The following is a 23,047-nucleotide window of genomic DNA, read 5'->3' as shown; positions in this document are numbered from 1 at the left end:
GATTTTTTTAAGTGTGACAATTTTTAAAATTGTTTTAAATAGAAAAAACACTTGAGAGCTATTGTCATTGTAATTAATGCCTGTTAAATTATTACACAATCTTAGCTTTATAGATCAATTTGTGTAATTTATTGAAAAAAGATTTTAAATATTGGTTTATAAAAAAAATAAAGCAACATCCCCCTCCTGCATTTTTACTGCTACACTTCACTGCACTTGCATTTATTTTTTCTAATTTGTGTGCCAGAAATAATACATCCTGAAATTGAAAAATACTGTCAGGATGTGTGAAAGTACATTCCTTCTCAATGTGGTTTTATTTTCATTTGTATCCCTGAGTCACTGGCATAAAATGTGCTCTTCCTTCTTTTTTTTTTTAATTATGCCCCACTCATTTTTTTTCTTTCCTCTTCTTGCTAATCTAAGGTGCTACATATATGGCTAATAAAGTGCTTGATTTTTTTTTTTTTTTAGGAGAAAGACTTTTTATTTTAGTTTCTTATGAAATCAGAAGATAGTTTTCATTAATTTAACTAGTAATTTCCCAAGAGTCTAGTGTTGCTGCTGCTTAGTCGCTTCAGTTGTGTTGGACTCTGTGCTGCTCTATGGACTGTAGCCCGCCAGGCTCTTCTGTCCATGGGGATTCTCCAGGCAAGAATACTGGAGTGGGTTGCTATGCCCTCCTTTAGGGGATCTTCCCAACCAGGGATTGAATCCAGATCTCTCGCATTGCAGGCAGATTCTTTACCATCTGAGCCACAGCGGAAGCCCAAGGACACTGGAGTGGGTAGCCTATCCCTTCTCCGGGGGATCTTCCCAACCCAGGAATTGAAACGGGGTCTCCTGCATTGCAGGCAGATTCTTTACCAGCTGAGCTATCAGGGAAACCCACTGATAGAAGAGTCTACTATCACCTAGATTTGGGGGAACATAGTGGTGAAAAATACAATAGAATTCTCTGCCATTATGGAGTTTATACTTAAGAGGGAATAACTGTTTTTATAAACATATATCAATAAATACAAAAATTATAACTAAGTACATGAAAATTGAATAAAATAATATAGATCAAAATAACAAAGATCAACTGGGAGGAGAAAAATAGGGAAATGAGTCTCCTGAAATGGAGATATTTAGGCTGAGTCCATGATATAAAATAGAACCAGCTACAAAAGAATATGCTAGAAAAACTTTCTAGGATGAGGAAGTAAACTTGCTAATATGTAAGGAATGTCAAAAAGATTCAGTCTGGACACAATATAAGAAATGGAAAACAATATAGGAATGGGTTGAGAGATAATCAGAGGCCTAATATTTTTAGGGACATAGAGGTCCATAAGAATATGTTTAAAATTTTTTTTCTAATTCAATGAAAGGCCTTTGGAATGTGTTTAAGTGGTGGAAGGACATAATCTGATTTAGGATTAAAGGATTATTTTGGTTGTTCTGTACAGGATTGGCTATATATGGACAATAACGCAAACAGAGAGACTATGTGAAAATTATTGCAGGATCCAGGGAAGAGCTGATGGTGCTCTGGGATCAGAATAGTATGTGGAGATGAAAGGAGAGATTGAATTTGGGATATTGTAGGAGGGACTGGCAGAACTTGCTGCTGATGGATGAGACATGAGGACTAAGACAAAGAACACAGCAAAGTACAGACTTGGCATTGTACAGACTTGGCATCAGCATATCCCTGGCGCCTTAGGTTGGAAGCCTAGTCTTGACGCTAGCTAGCTGTGAAATCACTGGTAAGTATCTCACTGTTCTGAGATTGTTTTCTCAACTTTAAAGTCAGGATAATAATGTCTAGAATTAATAATATTCAAAAAAAGTAAATTTTACACCATGCCTAGTAGAGTGCCTCAAATTCAATAGGTATTTAATACATACAAAATCTTTGTCTATGTGTGCCCAGTGGCTTAGACGTGTCCTACTCTTTGAGATCCTATGGACTGCAGTCCGCCAGGCTCCTCTGTCCATGGGATTCTCCAGACAAGAATACTGGAGTGGGTTGCCATTTCCTCCTCCAGGGGATCTTCCTGACTCAGAGATCAGACAATGTCTCCTGCGCTGGCAGGCAGATTCTTTACCACTGAGCCTCCTGGGAAGCCCTATATCATACCTTCAAGGACTAATGAATATTCAAAAAAACTACAACTTACTATGTAGTGCATTGTAACTTCTGCAAGGCATTTAATAAAAATCTCTCCTTAAATTTCCTAAACTTGGTGATAATACTTATACGTAGTCATATCTGATTGACTGTATCAAACAAACTTTGATGACTGGCCTGCTGCCATCTAGAAGGCTCTCTTTATCTGCTATGGTGCCCATGCTTCCATCCTTGGCCAAGGAAATGTTCAACATTTGGTTAACACTTGGATGAAGAAGGAAAAGACATGACTATCAATGTTACAGATGACACAAGAGAGAGTTTATAGGAAAAATGTTGGAATCAGGACTCAAAAATATCCTCCACAAGCTTACATGGGCCAGAAAAAACAAGAAGAAATTTAAAAGGTAGAAATATGAAGTTCTACATTTCTGCTTTAAAAAAAAAAATTAACCTCACACATACAGGATTAGCAGCAATTCATGTGAAAGGATTTGGCAGTTAGAGTTGACTGCAAGGTCAGAATGAACTTGCAGCATGATTTAGCTGCTAAAATAGTAAAGACAACTTTAAGCTTCATTAATAATAGCCCAGTGTCAAGGACAAGAGAAGAGACAGTTCTATGGTGTTCTGTTTTGATCAAAGCCATTTGGATCATGTCCATTTTTTGAGGCCATGATTTATTCTTTTATTATTGAGTAGCTACAATGTATCATGTAAGACTGAGATTGTAGGAATACAAAATTATATCAAGTAGAGATCCTCCTTTCAAGGTATGTCACAGTGGTGTAAGGGAGAACTTACATATGTGTAAATAACTAACATATAAAGGAGAAAGAGATAAATGACTTAAGGAAAATAGAAATAAAAAACAGTGCAGATATTTGGGATAGATAGCTGTCACTGTCAATTGCAGAAATCAAAGGAGTTGGATTACATTTTACAGACAATGGGACAGCCATTGGAAATGTTTGTATTGCATGCAGAATGATATAATCAAAGCTGTGTTTCAAGAAAGAAAGAAAGAAAAAAGAAGAAAGAGAAACAATTTACCCAGCAATTTACACATTAGTCCATATGATCCTCACAGTGTTGTGGTTGGAAAATTTAGCCAGCTGAGGTAGAACCAGGAAAAACTGATAGTAATTTCAAGGAGACAGATTTTGATTTAGTATAATGAATTTCTATCCATCATGATGTCCAAGACAAAAGAACTGGTGATAAGCAAGTCACTAACCTTTTCCCTGGAAGAGTTCAAGTAAAGAATGGATGGCCATGTCTCAACCCCAGAATGAGTTGATGCAGTAGTTGACCTTGGGATTTCTTTGCAGCCCTAGAGATCGTGGAAGTCTGTGTTTTCATGGCATGTCAACACACTGACTACTTAACATGGTGAACAAAATTATTTCTATATTATCTTAGCTTCCTACATGTTCTTTCTATTGTCCAAAGCTACCATTATACATTTTTAAACCTTAACACTATTTTTTATTATAAGATCATATTAAGGAGTTTTTCTAACTACTTTTATGACATTGTTTTAATTCATTATTCACTACATGTTTTGATCAAATAGCATTGATTTTAATTTCAGTCCTAATAGGAGATCTTACCAAACTTAAAATGAGCTCCAGAATATTCATTCTAAAATATAGAACTATAAGGTAAAACTCATTAACCACAAGTATATGTGTTTGGTATTATCAGATAATAAAACCAATGGGATTCATCTGTTTTGTATGTTCCTTCCATGTTAAACAAATACATAGCAATAGAAGAATAGAAATGGCAATTTGGCTTTCTAGTTGATGTCTTTAATTTCAAGGACAATGATGAAATATACTTGGAGATTGTATCACCCATTATTATCCTGATTTCTTAACATTTTTACAAAATAATGTTTTTTCAAGTTTGTGTTTATTTTAGTGTTCACTCTTAATATAAATACCAAAATAAAATACCAAAATATAAGCATGCATCTACCACTTCTCTACTGGAAAATGTAAAAAAATCAATCACCATGTTGTCACAGGCAAGGAAACATCCAGGAAACAACAGGAAAGGGGACCACAGCACAGACTTGTAGTGATAAATTACACCATAACCAGTGCATGCAACTAAATCAACAGTGGTCTGATTAATGGCTTCTCCACATAACACTGCAGGATGAAAAAGAAAACTTTGCAGGTTTTCATTAGGGAGTGTTTTTAGTCGATCCAGAGTAACAGGGAGAGGAAAAACATGTATGAGAAGTTTCTTTCTTTAAAATATTTGTTAACAGAAATTTACTCTGAGAAAATTAGGCTTCTATTTGTGCTTTATTTATAAAGCATCTGTTTTTAAATTGCCAGTGTAAGTAAAATTTGTGTTGTCTTCCAGAATTATACAGTACCAGAAAACATAATTCAGCTAGAAAAAGCAAAAGTGTAACTGACACTTGTGATATTTAAAGACATCTTTTACTGACAAATAAAAATTGGGAGCAGATTATGTTATATAACAAAGAATGCTAACATAACTTGAAATTATTAGCAATTCCATGCTTATAAAAATAACTCCAAGTTTGATATTTTTAGTTAAAAAATTTCATATTTTTCAAAATTTGAATTTTAACATAGTTTCCCAATTAGCCCTCCTTTTCAGCAACATGACTGCCAGTCCTTAATGGTAAAACTATGTTTCCTTGTTTTCAATGACCTTGATTGTTCTGAGAAGTGTTGGACCATTTTTAGAAGGTCTCTCAATTGAGATTTGTCTGATATTTTCTCCATAGTTAGACTGGGATTAGAAGGAAGAACAAAGAAGCAAAATACAATTTTCACCATGTCATATCAAGGATATATGCTCTCCACATGACTTACCACCTTTGATGTTAACCCTGATTATATAGCTAACATAGAGTTTGTGAAGTTTCTTTACTATAAAGTAGGTTGTTCTCTTTTTTCAAACTCTTTTGAAAAAGAGTAATAACCCACACTTAAAGGAGTGAGGAGTCATGCTTTCTTTACTAAAATCTAAAAAAAAAAAAAAAAATCTTAAAAATCTAAAGTCTTAAAATCTAAAAAAGAAAATTCATCAGAAATTTCCTAGGAAAGCTGCAGCAGCAGCACACAATCACCTTTGACACAGAGTTAGCAACACATCAGTGAATGCTGTCATATTTGGGGACAGTCCCAGCTCCCACGCACATGGTTGCTAAGAACAGCTGTGACCCCAGGTTCCAGGTCCAGACAGACATGAATGCGCTGAATGAGTCTATAAAGCAGAATAGATGCCAGAACCTTCCCTGTTTTTAGTTCTTTCCTTTTGCTTAGTTTGCTAAAATTTCCCTTACTTTTCAACTAATTTCTGGTCACCCTGTCTCTTTCCACTATTCTTTTCTTACTGTGCCTTATTTCATCATCCTATTCCCAAGTCTCCTTTTTCTTGCTGTTGTTTAGTCATTAAGTCGTGTCAGACTCTTTGAGACCCCCGTGAACCATAGCCAGGCTCCTCTGTCCATGGGATTTCCCAGGCAAGAATACCAGAGTGGGTTGCATTTCCTTATCCAGGGTGGTCTTCCTGACCCAGGGTTTGAACCCAAGTCTCTTGTGTCTCCTGCTTGGCAGGGGGATTCTTTGTCACTGAGCCACCTGACAAGCCCCAGTCTCCTTTCACATGTCACTTGTAATGACTTAGCAAATAATCTAATCAAATAAACCGTAAGCAACATCATGATAATTGTTTCCTACTTCCACAGCTTGCTGGACACCCCTATGCCTCATGTGCTAAAAACAAAGATTAAAACAGCAATTATTCCCACGGTGACACCATTACCAATTGATTTTAGACAATGCACACTTTATATAATAAAGCTTTGATAACATCAGCTTTTTGTGTTTTCTTTCAAAAATATGTGCTGAATTATACTTACCCCTTGCTCTAAACCAGACACTGAAGACCAAAAGAAATGGTCCCTGACATCAAGAAACTTGCAAAACCAGTAGGCAAGCAGTTAACTATCCACATGGTGTAATTACAAGTTACCACCGACAAAGTTTCTCAGGCTTTATACTGAAATTCCAGGCATAACCAAAACTCTTTTTTGTAAATGTTATGCAAAAAACTAACCTAATACTAATAATGAGAGAATCACAAATTAAATAATAACATATCTTTTTTTAAAAGACTGATTGACAATGATTTAAAGATTGGAAACACAGTGTTGTTCGGTGCAGTTCTGCAATGAATTGATGGCTTACATTCTTTGTTTTTAATTAATTTGTTCAGCTCTTTTATCTGTTTGTGGGGGATCTTTATTTGATTTATGGTTCTTTTATCTATTATAGATTTCAGGTGTTTTCTGATGTTTACTTGTCTTTTTAAAACTACCTATAACATTTTTCTGTTGAAAGAATTTCAATTTTATGTAGCCAAATTTATTAATACTTTCCTACACAATTCTACCTCTCATATTATTTTAACCTTCTTACCAAAATGTTAAGTAGAAACTACTATAGCTCATGTATAAAATATACATAAACTATATAAACAATGTAATCATAATTCTATAAAAATAAACAGATGGCAATTATATTTCCCAAATTTCCAAGCTTTCTTTAGTTAATGTGTATTATTCTTATAATCAGCATAAGCTACAAATGTAACATCTTTTAACATACTGATGTATCTCAAAGAGAAAATGCAGGAGCCCCCTAGCACTTACCGTCATTTCAGTTAGGAAAGACCAGTATCCTTGGAAACAGAACTTAGGGTAGATGAATTGTAAGCAAATGACAGAAGAGAGTCCAATTTTCCTTTTGGGGCAGACGTCTCTCCTCTGCCAAGACTGGTAAGGCTGGTATACAGTGGGCACATAAGGGAAAGGACATTGAACAGCTGGGAGGTAAAAAGGACCAAAAAGGAAAAATGAAATGTGTAGTAAATGCCACATCACTTCCTTTATTCATGTTTGAATGAAGGCCCTCTTTTTAGTTAGTAACTGAAATCTGTAAATAATTTGGGAAAGGCAATAGGGATTTGAAGGTTATTATCTTTTTTCTTAACAGACACTAAATGCCTCAAGAGTCTATAAAATGCAGCCTTTTAGACCACAGGGATCAAAGAAAATGTGAACATTTTAAAGCAGTGTCATTCAACAAATGACTGGAACTGAAGCAAAGTGGGAAGAAAACTGCCGCCAGGGCAGAGAAACGAAAAGATTCAAAAGAACTCTGACCAAGAACAGATTGTACCCAGGAGGCTTAGGAATGATCTCCTGACCAGAAGACAGCTAAGGGTGCGAAGATGTGACTATCCAGAGAGCCAGGCCACTGGCGGTGCAGAGTGTGGCATTAGGAGTACGTGGGCTCTGAAACCAGTCTCAGCTTTCCCCTTTATTGACTCACTGTGCGACTTTCCTCAAGTCCCTGACCTTCTCCAAGCTGCAGTGTTCCTGTTTGTAAACTGCAGATAACACCAGGGCTAGCACATGCAATGGATGGCTGTGAGCAAGGCTGGAGATGATGCCTGTGAGGAGCTCTTGCCTAACTGCGGACACACAGACCAACCAGTGCTGAGGCCTGGTGGGTGCTCGGTAGACTGAACGAGTGGACCAAAAGTAGCCAACAATTAGCTAAGATGAGTTACTCTTTTAGGAAGGAAAGTAGCAGGTAAATGCACAGACATATGTGTTACATTTGCCATGCAGAAGGACTGCTCTTCTGAGTGAGTGTGGAACTGGAGGTTGTAATGGAAGAGGCAGAATTTGACATAGCCTTTGATGAATGGGATAAATTTTAACAGATAAAGAATAAGAGAAGAGATGAAAAAAATAGGGTGAGTAGAAACATTTGGATGAGGGCTACGTAAGTCATTTCTGACTCAAGCAAATAGAGAATGGCAGGGGAGAAGGCAGGCAGTATAGGAAAAGTTGGGTAGAGCACGGGGAGCTAAGCAGAATAAATAATACTCTTATTTAAAGTCAGATGGTGAATTCACAAGGGTTTTATCATCATCAAAAATTATGCTTCATAACTTACACATATGGCATATATATTTCTTTGTATGTGTCAAACATTAAATAATGTATTTTAAGTGGGCAAGGGCTGGAAAGAAAAGATTGGCATGTCAAATCGCCAAGTGAAGGGAAGGTGCCTACATTTCTGTTTAATGGAAAAAACTTCTTATCCCACGTTTCTGGCTACCTCTTCTATTTCTGTGTTAACATTTTGCAACTGTCCTGGTGGACTTAATAATCTGAAATATTTTCAAATAAATCATTAATAAAGCTGTAGAAAAACGGTGTTGTTACATTTGCTATCCTTTCCTTCATCTCAGAAACTCAAGACTATTCCTTAACTAACCCCTTACCATATTTCTGGATATAATTGCTTCATCACATGACTGAGTGTGAGATCTAGCTCACAACTAAACTGACCAAAAGTGAGTGTAACTGTACAATAATAACCTCTACTGACTGATTGACATAGTGCATTTTGGCTGGGAAGCTGACATAAACTCACCAGCCTGTTTATCTGCATTTTCTTTGACAATTTTAACATTCTAATGAATTAAAATAGCATGCATAATGATGAATAGGGCTTCCCAGGTGGCGCTAGTGATAAAGAACCCACCTGCCAAAACAGAGGTTGGGAAGATCCCCTGGAGGAGGGCAGGACAACCCACTCTGGTAACGTTGCTTGGAGAATCCCAGGGACAGAGGAGCCTGCTGGGCTCCAGTCCAGAGGGTCGCAAAGAGTCGGACACAACTGAAGCGACTTAGCACACGCAGCACCATGATGAATAAGTTTTAATTTCAAAATACTTTTGCATAGAGTTACTCCATAAGAATGAGGACTTTGCTCAAGATGGGATGAGGGCTCCACTGGCCTCAAGGGCAAAGTTGGAGGGTGGCTAAATTGGGCTGGAGGCCTGGGCATGAGGGAAGATGGAGGAAGTCAACGTGGTGGAAGGTCATGCTGAGACCAGCAGCTCTGGATAAAAGTGAAGAGAAAAACTTTGGAGTGGGATTAGGGCCAATGTTTGGGGAGGGGAAGGAAGAGCACTGGAGAGGCGGTTACAGGAAAGGCCAGAAGAATTTTAAACAAAAAACAGATTCACACTTAAGAAAAATGTGACCATTTGTACTCCGACTAACTGAGAGAAACATGGATGTGGAGAGCTGATACAGGCCTGCCCATCCTAAGTGCATGAAAACTCACTGCAAATTGATACGAGAGCCATTAGAGCCTGGCTGTTAAAATATAACAATAATATCAGCAAAGGTGCTGTAGTGATCATTTATTGAGATTTTTCTGTGAGCCAAGACTGTACTAATTGCATTAGATAGACGAGCTCCTTTCTTCTTCCAACAACCTGTGAGGTGGGTGTGCTGATCCCCATTTGTAGATGAAGATAACAAAATCCAGAAGAGTTAAGTAACTTGCCCAAATTCAAAATTCACAGGATTAGTGGGTCCTCAGGGAAGGTGGAAGCTGCCAGAGACTTCAGAGTTTTCTGTTTATACTCAGGGTACTCCCCACCACATTTGATCACTTTTACAGAATTGTCTTCATAATTTTGGCTTGTGTAACTCTTAAAAGAATTTTGAAAACACTTCTCTTCCCTGGCACACTTATGTTAACATCTGTATTTTTTTCAAAGTTTAAATAGCTATAAATGTGGTAATTTCTGACGCAGTTTAAAAATAGACATTTAAAAATATACTTTTATCACTTTGATCTATCCAATGTAACATATATTGTAGTGTTTTAACACCAATCATCATTCATTTTTAAGCACATTTTTTTAAGTTATTATTTTGACCTCTTCCCTTTCTCTCTTTGAATTCATATTTCCATTTCACTTTCCCTCACATAATTTTATTCTTGTAATATTTCTTTATGCTTAAAATCACTCTAATCTACTTTGCTACAACAAAATCATATGCATATATTTGATTTTTAATTTATCTTTCAATCACTTCAGGTTATAAGAGTTAGCACAGCTTTTTTCAGATTTATTTTTTCAAATAGTATTGGTGTACAACTGATCAAAACAATATAAGTATAATCCATGTCTTTTCTTTTTTTTGGCTGCAGCCTGTGGGATCTTAGTTCCCTGATCAGGGATCGTTCCTGGGTCTACTACAGTGAAAGCCCTCATCTTAACTACTGGACTGTCAGGGAATTCCCATGTTGATAGTTATTACAACAAAAGTACAATTTTATGAAGAATATATTGTTTGATAGTAATATGGATGGAACTTTATTCCAAGTGGTTGATGCATCCATGAATAAATAATTCTTGTTGCTAGAGTGAGTAAAGATTCAGTAAAAATAGCAAAAAGAGAAAATATTTCACCATTTTAGGGTGTGACTTGCCAAAGGTGTATTAGTCATTGTTTTTAAGTCTTATATAATACAGATCATATTAAATTAATCAAAATCTAATATGAATTAATAGAAAGGAAAAAATGATGAGGAGTGACAGTGGGCAGAAGACTTTTGTCCATGTTAAGAAAAAATGGTGAAGAAATAGTTTCATCTACAAGTAGAAAATAATATTGAAGATATTATAGAGTATTACTTTATATTATGTTACCATTTACAAATTATTCATTTAACTTATTTTCTTAAACTTGCAGATTTAATAATACTGATTCATCAGTAGAATTGAAATGTTTTAACTCCTCTTCCATGAAAAAATAAAACTGAGACATAGATGGTACCTTGATAAAAAAGAACATTTCCTAGACATTGATATTTAGTACTCTCAACTATCTTTTTGTCATCATGAAGTTGCCTTTTTTCTTTTCATTTTTGTACTCTCTGGGACAATATTCCATGACAAGATTAGAGATTATGATGTTTTTCTTTTTAAAATGGAAGAATGGGGAGCCCATTATACAGAGTGAAGTAAGCCAGAAAGATAAAGAACATTACAGTATACTAACACATATATATGGGATTTAGAAAGATGGTAATGATAACCCTATATGCAAAACAGAAAAAGAGACGCAGAAGTACAGAACAGACTTTTGAACTCTGTGGAAGAAGGTGAGGATGGGATGTTTCGAAAGAACAGCATGTATATTATCTATGGTGAAACAGATCACCAGCCCAGGTGGGATGCATGAGTCAAGTGCTCGGGCCTGGTGGGCTGGGAAGACCCAGAGGGATCGGGTGGAGAGGGAGGTGGGAGGGGGGATCGGGATGGGAAATACGTGTAACTCTATGGCTAATTCATATCAATGTATGACAAAACCCACTGAAAAATAAAAAACAATAAATTAATTAAAAAAATAAAAAATAAAATAAAATAAATGGAAGAATGGTAGATGTGAAAGGAAAGGTAGAAAGCAGAACCTACATGACACCCCTAACTAGAAATTGAGTCCCTAAAACTCTCCAGAGCAACGAATCCCTTGGAAAGTCTTCAGCTATCCCAGGAGTACTCATGTCCAAGTTGGAAGGCTGCTGACATATGTTACTAAACATGTTGAAAAAGGAGAGTGGAAGGGATACCAACTTTAAAATCAATCAGATGTTGGCTTAAATCCTACTGCTGCTGCTCAAAACTTGTGTGATCTTAAGTACATCACTTAAACTGTGAGTCTCAGGTTTCTAATGGTAGAAGTGAAAATCATAATTCTGAATATTCAGGATTGTTGAGAGAATAAATAGGACAATATGTGTAAATCCCAAAATGAAGAGCCTGGAAAAAGCACTCAAGAAATATTAGTTTACTTTTAACAGATTTTTTCACTTCTTAGCAGAGATAATAGTTAATTCCATAGGACCTGTTGAGGATTTAAAAAGGTAATTTCAGATTTGTTTTTCTTCCCTGTTAGAATACCAGAAGTTTTGATTTATCAAGGAATTTGAATATTTAATTCAATAAACAGAGGGTTTATCATGTGCCAGACACCGTTCTAGGTGCCTGGGTTGCAAAAATCAGAAAGACACAGTTCCCTGATCCAAGTAGCTCACAATCTGGCCACAGAGCTAACCACACTACCCACTGTATTATAATGAGTTAACTAATTACTATATTTTAGAATATTTTATGGACCTATAAGAGAACAATTTTATTAGAAAGATGAGAAGAGACACTGAATTTTAGTGGTGGGTGGTATAAATGGACAGAAGGAAAGTGAAAACAGAGGAAATGGACTACTTAATCAAGAAATTTAAATCAAAATGGAAGAGAACGATGAAATTGGTTGAGCAGAAGTCAGAGGAAGGGATATGAGAGAGGCTAATATATTATAGACTTAGCAAGAGGAACTAGTACCTGAGACAGAGAACCTACACTGCAGAGGCAAGAGTGAAGGTGAATAATGTGCTGTCTCCACAAGTGGTTGGAAACAATGATACTAAAGCTGAAGAGAGGAAAGGAAAATAAGGAAGGAAGGCAAAAGGAAATGTCAAAGTTGGTTATTGGGACTGGATTCCTGATACCAAGTCACAATTGGTGCCTGTCTCTCAATGAAGGGACATCTTGCTTCTGTCACCCTTATGCCGGAACCATCTGCAACATCATCAAAGCGCACTGAGTTTGGAAATGAAACTTTAATGATTAACATAAACAAATGATAAAAACAAGTAATTGCAACAATAAAATTCTCCAAGAATTCTTTGTATTGTTTTTATTGAGACTTTCTCTGCCCAGTACAACCCACAAACCAGGATCTTACAGGTTACAATATTTGGGATTCCTCTACTTCTAGTAGAAGTACTCATTTATAGGTTGCATATTCCTCACCAATTCCTTCTTATGTTTTCTTGTCCAACCAGATCCAGGGATACATGATCCCCAAATCTTAACCAATGTCTTTACCATTTTTTAGAAACATAAAAGATAAACAATAAGGAGTGAATGGGTTCGAAGGAAAAAGAAAAATATAGCCTCTTTTTAAGCACATTATGTGCTATTATTCACTAATTCTGTCCTTAATGCAATAAATCTTAAGAAAGTTACTAATACATTATGCATAAGAAATGGCAGGACTGAGGGTGTGTGGCAATTTTATAGTTCCCTATGGGGAAAAAAAGTTTAAGTTATATGTTTGTAGGCTTAGAATTGTACCAGATGTCCAGACATTACTTTGTTCTTTCTTCATGAAAAATTCTCTCAGAAGTCTACCAAAAGTAATCATTCTCTAGCTGTTTTCCCTGAATGAAATGTATTCTTGAATCTGAAATAAAAGTTAAACCAGAATTAAATATACAACTTAGTCAAGATGAATAGTTTTCAAGTTTGAAAATACTAACAACAGGTGATTTAACAATAATAACTCAAATTACTTCTTTTTAGATGATGGTAAGTCTGTTGTTGAATTTGCACTTTGAATGTTATGCATTAATCAAGTATAATATTTTCACTTGTATAATAAAACAGTAGTTTGATATTAATCGCTGATTAGTCTGTAAATACCCTGGGCTACATATTTAATATAAATCATAGTATTTAATCCTCCCAACTCTCCCAACTCCCTATTTTATATATGGGAAAATGGATTCTTAGAAAATAAAGTGATTTGTTTAAAATCAAAGACCTGGTAAATGGCATAGTCGGATTTGGAATTCATGTGGTCTGAATCTAAAGTGCAAGCTCCACCTCTTAAGGACTATTTTTTTAAATGTCAAGATGAAGAATTACATATAGAAGCCCATATATAGAACCTGCCGACAATATGCACCAAAAAGCAAAATAATAGTAATAATGATGTGAACGTAGCAGCAACAACTCATGGCTTGTGTTATAAGGATTCAGTAAAAATGTTCTTAATGTGAGCTATAAAACACTTTAGGTTGCACACTGCAGCCCAATAGATTAAAATCAGCCAGTTTACAAAGAGCAACGTTCAATATCATATAGCCCTATTTGGTTTCAGTAAATAAATAGGTTGGGGGAGACAGTTTCCATATGTGCAAAGTGGATTTGCTTCCTAGAGCATCATAGTAATGCCTTTCTGGGAGCCTATAGGGTTTTTCACAAACTTTGAAGGGAAAGTGAATTGAATGCCAAAAGACTACTCAGAAATCTCCAAGTTTACAAAGAAAGCACTTGACTCATGTTTTCATTGCTACATGACCTAATATTTACCTAGAAATTGGAACCCTGGGAAGTGTTGGTGGGAATGTAAAATGGTATGGACACTATGGAAAAGAGTCTGGTTGTTCCTCAAAACATTAATAATGGAATTACCATTTCCAGAAATTCTACTTCTGTGTATATACCCCCAAAGAACTGCAAACAGGGTCTTGAAGAAATATCTGCATACTCATCTTATAGCAGCATTATTCACAGTAGCTAATATGTGGAAGTAATGCAAATATCAACTGACAGATGACTGGATAAGCAAAATGTGGTACATACTACAATGGAACATTCTTCAGCCTTAGAAAAGGATGGAGATTCTAGCATAAGATGCCAAATGGATAGACCCTGAAGACATTACGCTAAGTGAAATAAGACAGTTACAAGAAGATAAATACTGTGTGGTTGCACTTATCTAGACTAGTCAAAGTCATAGAGACAGAAAACTGAATGGTGGTGGTTAGGAGTTGGGAGAAGGGAGAGCAGGAATTATTGTTTAATGGCTATAGACTTTCAATTTTTCAAGATGAAAAGAGTTCTAGAGATAAATAGCAGTAATGGTTGCATGATTATATATACTTAATACCACAAAGCTGTACATGAAAAATGGCTAAAATGGTAAATGCTATGTTGTGTATTTTACCACAGTAAAAAAGTCATCTACAAATATGTATTTGTAAGGTCACTGAGCATTACTTATACTTGAAATAAAGAGTGCAAGTGATTTTAATGGCAAATAATAAGGGTTTTCTTTAGCAAAGTTTACATCTTGTGCTTTATAGTAAGGCTTAATGCCATGATCCAAACAGTCCATCCTAAAGGGAATCAGTCCTGCATATTCATTGGAAGGACTGATGCTGAAACTGAAGCTCCAATACTTTGGCCACCTGATGCAAAGAACTGACTCATTGGAAAAGACCCTTATGCTGGGGAAGATTGAAGGCAAGAGAAAAGGACGACAGAGGATGAGATGGTTGGATGGCATCACTGACTCAATGGACATGAGTTTGAGTAAACTCCAGGAGTTGGCAATGGACAGGGAGGCCTGGTGTGCTGCAGTCCATGGGGGTCAAAAAGAGTTGGACATGACTGAGCGACTGAACTAATGCCATGAAAAATAGGTCAGTGTGTATTAATGGCAAAGCAGATCACAGCACAGTAAATACAGTGTGACTTCAATTTTGTGACACTTAGTGAGGCTACTTAGAATAGAAAATATTTACATTATCATGCACTAATATTCTTTCTCCATACTTTTCCAAGTTTTATAAATTTTCTACAGTGATATACAATAATTACACATTTATTTTATATTATAAATTATATATTAATAAAAATGTAAAAAAGCCTATGCAAATTAAGGAAAGAATTGAATTAGTAATAAAAAAAATTGAACCAACATACATAAAAGAGAAACATAAATATCTAATAAACATGAAACAAATCTAACCTCACAGGTAATTAAATAAAAGCAAATGAAAACAATTACAAATTATTAACTTGAGAGAAATAAAACATGGTCATCAGGATGCCTTCATCTCCTCCTCTAGTGGGAGTTAGTTGTTACAGGTTTCTGAATAGCAGTTTGCTTATCTGACTCTATACAAGTCATGTCGACTTGCTCTAAATTGTGGAAATGAGGGGTTCCAGTAGCTTTGAGGTTTAAATTTTATACTAAGCTATCCTATCTTGGGCTTCCCTGATAGCTCAGTTGGTAAAGAATCCACCTGCAGTGTAGGAGACCTTGGTTCAATTCCTGGGTCGGGAAGATCCACTGGAGAAGGGAAAGGCTACCCACTCCAGTATTCTGGCCTGGAGAATCCCATGGACTACACAGTCCATGGGGTCACAGAGTCGGACACAACTGAACAACTTTCACTTCCATACATTCCATCTTGACCCCTTATCCATACATGGCAGGCAGATACTCACTGAACTGTATTGGGTAAATTGTTGGCCCTAGCCAGTGAACAGTGGCTGCAAGAATAGAGTTAAATAAGCACATGAAGGTTCTCTGGGAATCACTTGGTTAGAAAAGGATGATGCACACGGCCAAAAGAAGCAGCAGAGAGGTGCTGCTACTGCTAAGTCACTTCCGTCGTGTCCGACTCTGTGCGATCCCATAGACGGCAGCCCACCAGGCTCCCCCAGCCCTGGGATTATACATAGTCCGAATAACAGGTGTCCAGCACGTACGATTCCCTTTATATACATTACCTTTGACACCAGTTTTATAATCCATCTTAAGGACATGATTAAGAATTTTAAGAAGTTCATGTACAGATTTATATCATAAGAAAAGTCAGTTTGTATACACACATACAAATTAGAGTATAGATGCCCCATAGGAGTGACTTAAACTTTGACATTTTAGACAACACTGCTCAAAATCAATGGGAAAGAGCATGCTAAAGAGGGACCAAAGTCTGTCCATGAATGTTTTCTGGCTCCCTGATCTTCACACATGGGCTCATATGATCAAATAGATAAGACGGTAAAATTGTATACCTCCAGCAATTTAAATGTCTTTCAGAATAATTGATCGTATTTCCCCCCAAAGAATACCTCATAGAAAATGGTAGAATGATAAGAGTAACACCACGTTTAGAGATTATGGCAACCAAAAATCCATCACTTTTACACTTTCCTTGAAGAATATGTTAAGAAAATCAGTTACAAAATGACTGTATGTCAAAAATCTGATAAATCAGGCAAAAAAAGCCCACCAATCTAGGAAAACATTTCCAGCAAATACTGCAAATCAAGTTAAAAGTTCATCTACAAATATTTAGGTATAATATTACGGAGCATACATAGCCTAATAAATTAATAAATACAAAGGGTATTATAGCACATTTTCTTGCTGAAAAAGAGAGAAGAGAGCAGACATAGAGATAAAGGGAGGGAAAACTGTACCCATAGCTTGGGAAAATGATTAAACTTAAAAAAAAAAAGGACAATGTGTACACAACTCTCAGCATCTTTCTGGAGGAGGTGTAGAAATGAGATTTCTATGTAGCAAAAGAATGGTACTTACATTTTATTATAATATAATAAGCATAAGCAAAAAAAAATTATTCTTAATACCAGTTTCAATGTGTCAAATACTGTCTTAAGGGCTTTACTTGTCTTAACTCATTTAATCTTTATGAATACCCTTTAGGGTAAGGCATGTGATTATTTCATTTACAGGGAGGTTTAGTAATGGCTCAAGATCCTCAATTGATAACTGGCTGAAGTCTGAACTGTTCGGACCCTCTTTGTGATCAAATTTGTAACACAGGCTGTTACTTTGAGTGAATTTACAAGTCTGTTTCATCATTCTACAGCATGGGAATATGTTTTAAAACAGTTTATTGAACATTTTATATTTTTGCTTTCTACAAAAACAAAGCAGTGGTATTTTACCACAGGGAGAGTCCATGCTTAAAGACCATCTAATCTGAGGGAATTATTTCCATATTAACATTTATAAAGAGTCAAAAAACTTGTTATTTTGAAAGATTTTTCATTTTTCTAATTTTCTAAATCATGTTTCAAATGAAGATAAACCATTATACCCTAGGACCGCTTGGAAGAAACCTTTGAGAGCAGTGAAAACAAAGTATTTTCCTTACATCTGAGGTTTCCATTTCTTGACCATTTTAATATGATATGGGTTAAAATAAAAGCTTTTCACTCATGTATTGAACATTATCACAGAAGGCTAAAATCTTGTAATTTGAATTTTTTGTAATGATATTCTCACTTGTCAAGTTATAAAAATTGCTATTAAGAAATCTTGATGATTATATCACTAGTTTTCTTTTTTGCTATAATGGAACAGGTACTTCAAAAGATACTTTATTTGCATGAAAATATAAAATGCATAAGGTATTAACCATCCAATATCTGAGAATATTTGCGTTAAGGGAAATAATTCATCTTTTCATACGTTTATGAAGCTTATTTTGGAGAAATCTTTGCCTGTGCCTATAAGAGATTTTTCTGTGTGAAAACTGTATTTTCATCGATGTTGAAATAATGTCAAGGAAAGAGTTGAAAGGGTTAAAAAGTCAACTGAGAAAAAGACAAAATCCCCCAAATATATTCAGGTGAAAGAATGGGATATTTTGATGTTGTTCCTTGTGAATAAAATTTGTATTGAACTGCGTATTCCTAACACCTAGGAGATCGCCTGTCAACATGCTAGAGAGGTTCATTCATCAACATTTACTTTTGTGTGTTTTACTGAGGGGTTGTGTTGGCATTAAGAAAAGACATAGATAATGGGATGGAAAAAGGAGAAAGTGCTAAGGTAGCTTAAAATAGAGTCTTAACTTAGGTTGGCACAGAATAGTGGGGTGAGCTCCCTGTTTTACACAGCCAATCTTCATTAGCTGTCTATTTTACATATGGTAATGTATATGTTTCTATGCTATTCTGTCAATTCATCCCACTCCTTCCTTCCCCCCGTCTACAAGTCTGTTCTCCATATCTGTCTCCACTGCTGCCTTGCATATAGGTTCATTATTACCATCTTTTTAGATTCCATACACATGCATTAATGTACAATATTTGTTTTTCTCTTTCTGACTTACTTCACTTTGCATAGTCAGCTCCAGGTTCATCCAAACTCGATACGATTGACTTGGAATGCAGCTGGGTGGGATAGGGAGGAATATGGGAGGGGGCTCCAGGAGGGAGGGAGTATACGTATACCTGAGGTTGATTTGTGTTGATGTGTGGCAGAGGCCAGCACAATTTTGTAGAGCAACTGCCCTGCAATAACTGTATTTTATTCTATACTTCTCAATATTGTACAATAATCTTTGATAATTATCAGTTACTCAAGGACAGTTATGTTTTATGAGTATTGTTCAATTGTCATCACCAATAGAATGATATTCAGATATGTTCTTTCTATAAAACTTTATAAGTAATAAAAAAAAATAGGGAGAAATAGAGTCTTGATTTAAAGGGAGAAGAAAATGATTTTACTCCCTATTTTGGTGGAAAGCCACTGTTAGCCTCTGATCCTGGGCTGTATAGTCTGAATGACCATTGAATAATTAAATTTAAGCATACTCATTGACGTTATTTCTATTCATGATATTGAAATCAGATAACTGTTTACATAATAAAATATTCAAATACATTGAAATGCTATGAAGCATTTTCTTTCTTTGTGACATTATCCTCTCAATATTTTACACTTGGTCTGGTTTGCAAATTTGGAAAACTCAGCAGTGGCCACAGGACTGGAAAAGGTCAGTTTTCACTCCAATCCCAAAGAAAGGCAATGCCAAAGAATGCTCAAACTACCGCACAATTGCACTCATCTCAAATGCTAGTAAAGTAATGCTCAAAATTCTCCAAGCCAGGCTTCAGCAATACATGAACCATGAACTTCCAGAAGTTCAAGCTTGTTTTAGAAAAGGCACAGGAACCAGAGATCAAAATGCCAACATCCACTGGATCATTAAAAAAGCAAGAGTTCCAGAAAAACATCTATTTCGGCTTTATTGACTATGCCAAAGCCTTTGACTGTGTGGATCACAATAAACTGTGGAAAATTCTGAAAGAGATGGGCATACCAGACCACCTGACCTGCCTCTTGAGAAACTTGTAGGCAGGTCAGGAAGCAACAGTTAGAACTGGACATAGAAAAACAGACTGGTTCCAAATAAGAAAAGGAGTACGTCAAGGCTGTATATTGGCACCCTGCTTATTTAGCTTATATGCAGAGTACATCAGGAGAAATGCTGGGCTGGAAGAAGCACAAGCTGGAATTAAGATTGCTGGGAGAAATACCAATAACCTCAGATATGCAGATGATACCACCCTTATGGCAGAAAGTGAAGAGGAACTAATGAGCTTCTTGATGGAAGAGAAAGAGGAGAATAAAAAAGTTGGCTTAAAGCTAACCATTCAGAAAACTAAGATCATGGCATCTGGTCCCATCACTTCATGGCAAATAGATGGGAAAACAATGGAAACAGTGGCTGACTTTATTTTTGGGGTCTCCAAAATCACTGCAGATGGTGACTGCAGCCATGAAATTAAAATACACTTGCTCCTTGGAAGGAAAGTTATGACCAACCTAGATAGCATATTAAAAAGCAGAGACATTACTTTGCCAACAAAGGTCCATCTGGTCAGGGCTATGGTTTTACCAGTGGTCATGTATGGATGTGAGAGTTGGACTATAAAGAAAGCTGAGCGACAAAGAATTGATGCTTTTGAACTGTGGTGTTGAAGGAGACTCTTGAGAGTCCCTTGGACTGCAAGGAGATCCAGTCCATCCTAAAGGAGATCAGTCCTGGGTGTTCATTGGAAGGACTGATGTTGAAGCTGAAACTCCAATACTTTGGCCACCTGATGCAAAGAGCTGACTCATTGGAAAAGACTCTGACGCTGGGAAAGATTGAAGGCAGTAGGAGAAGGGGATGACAGAGGATGAGATGGTTGGATGGCATCACTGACTTGGTGGACATGGGTTTCGATGGACTCCGGGAGTTGGTGATGGACAGGGAGTCCTGGGGTGCTGCAATTCATAGGGTTGCAAAGAGTCGGACACGACTGAGCGACTGAACTGAACTGAACTGCTTTGCAAAATTTTTTTTCACAAAATATAATCCAATATTTATCCCCATACTTTGGTCTCTTGGGCATTCTTTCTCATTTCTCTCCATGTGGCCTGCTGCTGCTGCTGCTGCTAAGCTGCTTCAGTCGTGACCAACTCTGTGCGATCCCATAGAAGGCAGCCCACCAGGCTCCTCTGTCCACAGGATTCTCCAGGCAAGAATACTGGAGTGGGTTGCTATTTCCTTCTCCATCCATGTGGCCTGGACTTTCTCAAAGTATCCCTCACAAAATTGAGAAATTTTATTTTTTAATATTGAGATAGAAAAATTTTATTATGTGTCATTGCTTATTTTAAGCTAATACATTTTAATAGTTCCTTTACACAGAACTGTTTCTTGTTTCCTACATATTTTTCTCTCTTGAATTTGCATTTTCTTTTTCTGAATTATAACCTTGAGTACTTCTTTTACCCTCTCCTGTAACTCCTCTCCCAACACTAAATTCCAATTTATTTCTTAGGGTAGTTTAACTAGTTACTAGTAGTCCCATATCAATTAAGACAAGCAAATCAACAAGGGCCTCAAAGCGTTTAGCATACATGTCCACTTGAGTTTTTTTTTTTTAATTTTCCCCTATACTTAATGAGAAATCAGTGGACAACTCTACAATTACAAATTTTTCCTTTATTCTTCTTTATAAAAAATATTAAATCATAAGCTAAACTCTGTGGTTTTATTTCTTTGAATAATTTAAACTACTCAGAAAAGCACTAGGCACATAGACGACAGTTAATAAATTGATTGATTTGTTAATGAACTGTACTGAATTAAATTCTTGTCAATATTTTCATTTTCTTAAAGCATGCAAATTTGAGATCTGAACATTTTTTTAAATGACAGCCTACACAGAAGATGAATATGTAAACTATAAAGGTAGAATTAGTCTGATTGAAGCAGGGCATCCATACCATTACAGCCCACTTTGTCTCCACCCCTTAACCCAAGCACTCCTCCTCTGCAAGAGTCTTTGGGAAGCTTCATGAATCTTTTATCAGAACATGTAAACACTGGCCTAATAATACACCTGAATAATTCCTGATAAGTGGAAAATGTTTGTGACTTCTTAATTAACCAGTTCTTTAAAATACATTTCTGTTTGGACTTTAAAGAAAGAAAATATGAATAATTTCATCTTGAGATTCTAAAATCAAAGGTTAAATGATTCCTCCAGATCTGAAGGGAAATGAGCTTAAAATAATCACTTAAAATGAATCAAGATGAAAGCAACGAATGGAACCAAGAGAATTCTCTTCTTATCCAGTACATGAGACTTTTCAGGAGTCAAATAAATAACCAGCTACATTCCCAAGGGGAAAAATCACCTTTGGTTGCAGTTTTGGCATAATAAAAACTTGCCACCTAACAATCTCTGCTCATTGACTCCTTAGCTAGGAATGTCTGCGTCCTAATCCTATGTGGATACTCATTTTCTCCAGAAGCCAACTGATGTCTGTCTGTGTCAAACAAACCCACTCTTAACACTAAATTTCTAGGAAGAAATTCTGCCTGTATTTACTCAAAATGCAACCTGACTAAAAAACTACTCAGGCCTTGTAGATCCTTTGTTCCCTAAAAATCTGATTTATTCCATGACAGCTAAAATATGCTTTTCTGAGATTCTAAATATTTATTTTTAAAAACTCACTTAACCCCTAAAATAGCAGATTTGCCTTAAATAAATCATTAATGAAAGAATGATCTAAAAGCCAAATTTAGTTATTTTATAAACCAAAGTCTTGCCAAGCTTATATAAACCTGAACTTTAAAGTATTGATTTTTTACTTTCAATAATATATAACCCTTTTAAATAAAATTAATTTTTATATGTATATAAATTTTTTTTTCTTACTGGTAAGTCCATAATGTGATTTAAGAGTATGTAAGAGTACAGGGCACTTTATATAACTGTCAAGTCTTTTGGTAAAACTAGATATGCAAGCTAAACTTTCTCAATTGTTTGAATAGCCTTTATTATAAGGTGCATACAATTTGTAAGTAAAGCTAAAATGTAATGAGGAAAAATCTCATATTATTTCTTATTGGACAACATATAGTTTCCAAAATACCAAAAGGTACTCTGATGTTCCACCTTTGAAATTCATATTATACTTCTTTTATTATTTTTATTGATTTTCACTTGGTTTAAATCTAAATGTGTTACAGGGAAGAAAAAGCTAGCATATCCAAAGGGAGTATGAGACAACACGTAACGGAGCAT

This window comes from Muntiacus reevesi, chromosome 19 (assembly GCF_963930625.1).
Source record: "Muntiacus reevesi chromosome 19, mMunRee1.1, whole genome shotgun sequence".
Lineage (NCBI taxonomy): Eukaryota > Metazoa > Chordata > Mammalia > Artiodactyla > Cervidae > Muntiacus > Muntiacus reevesi.
This window is presented reverse-complemented; position numbering follows the sequence as displayed.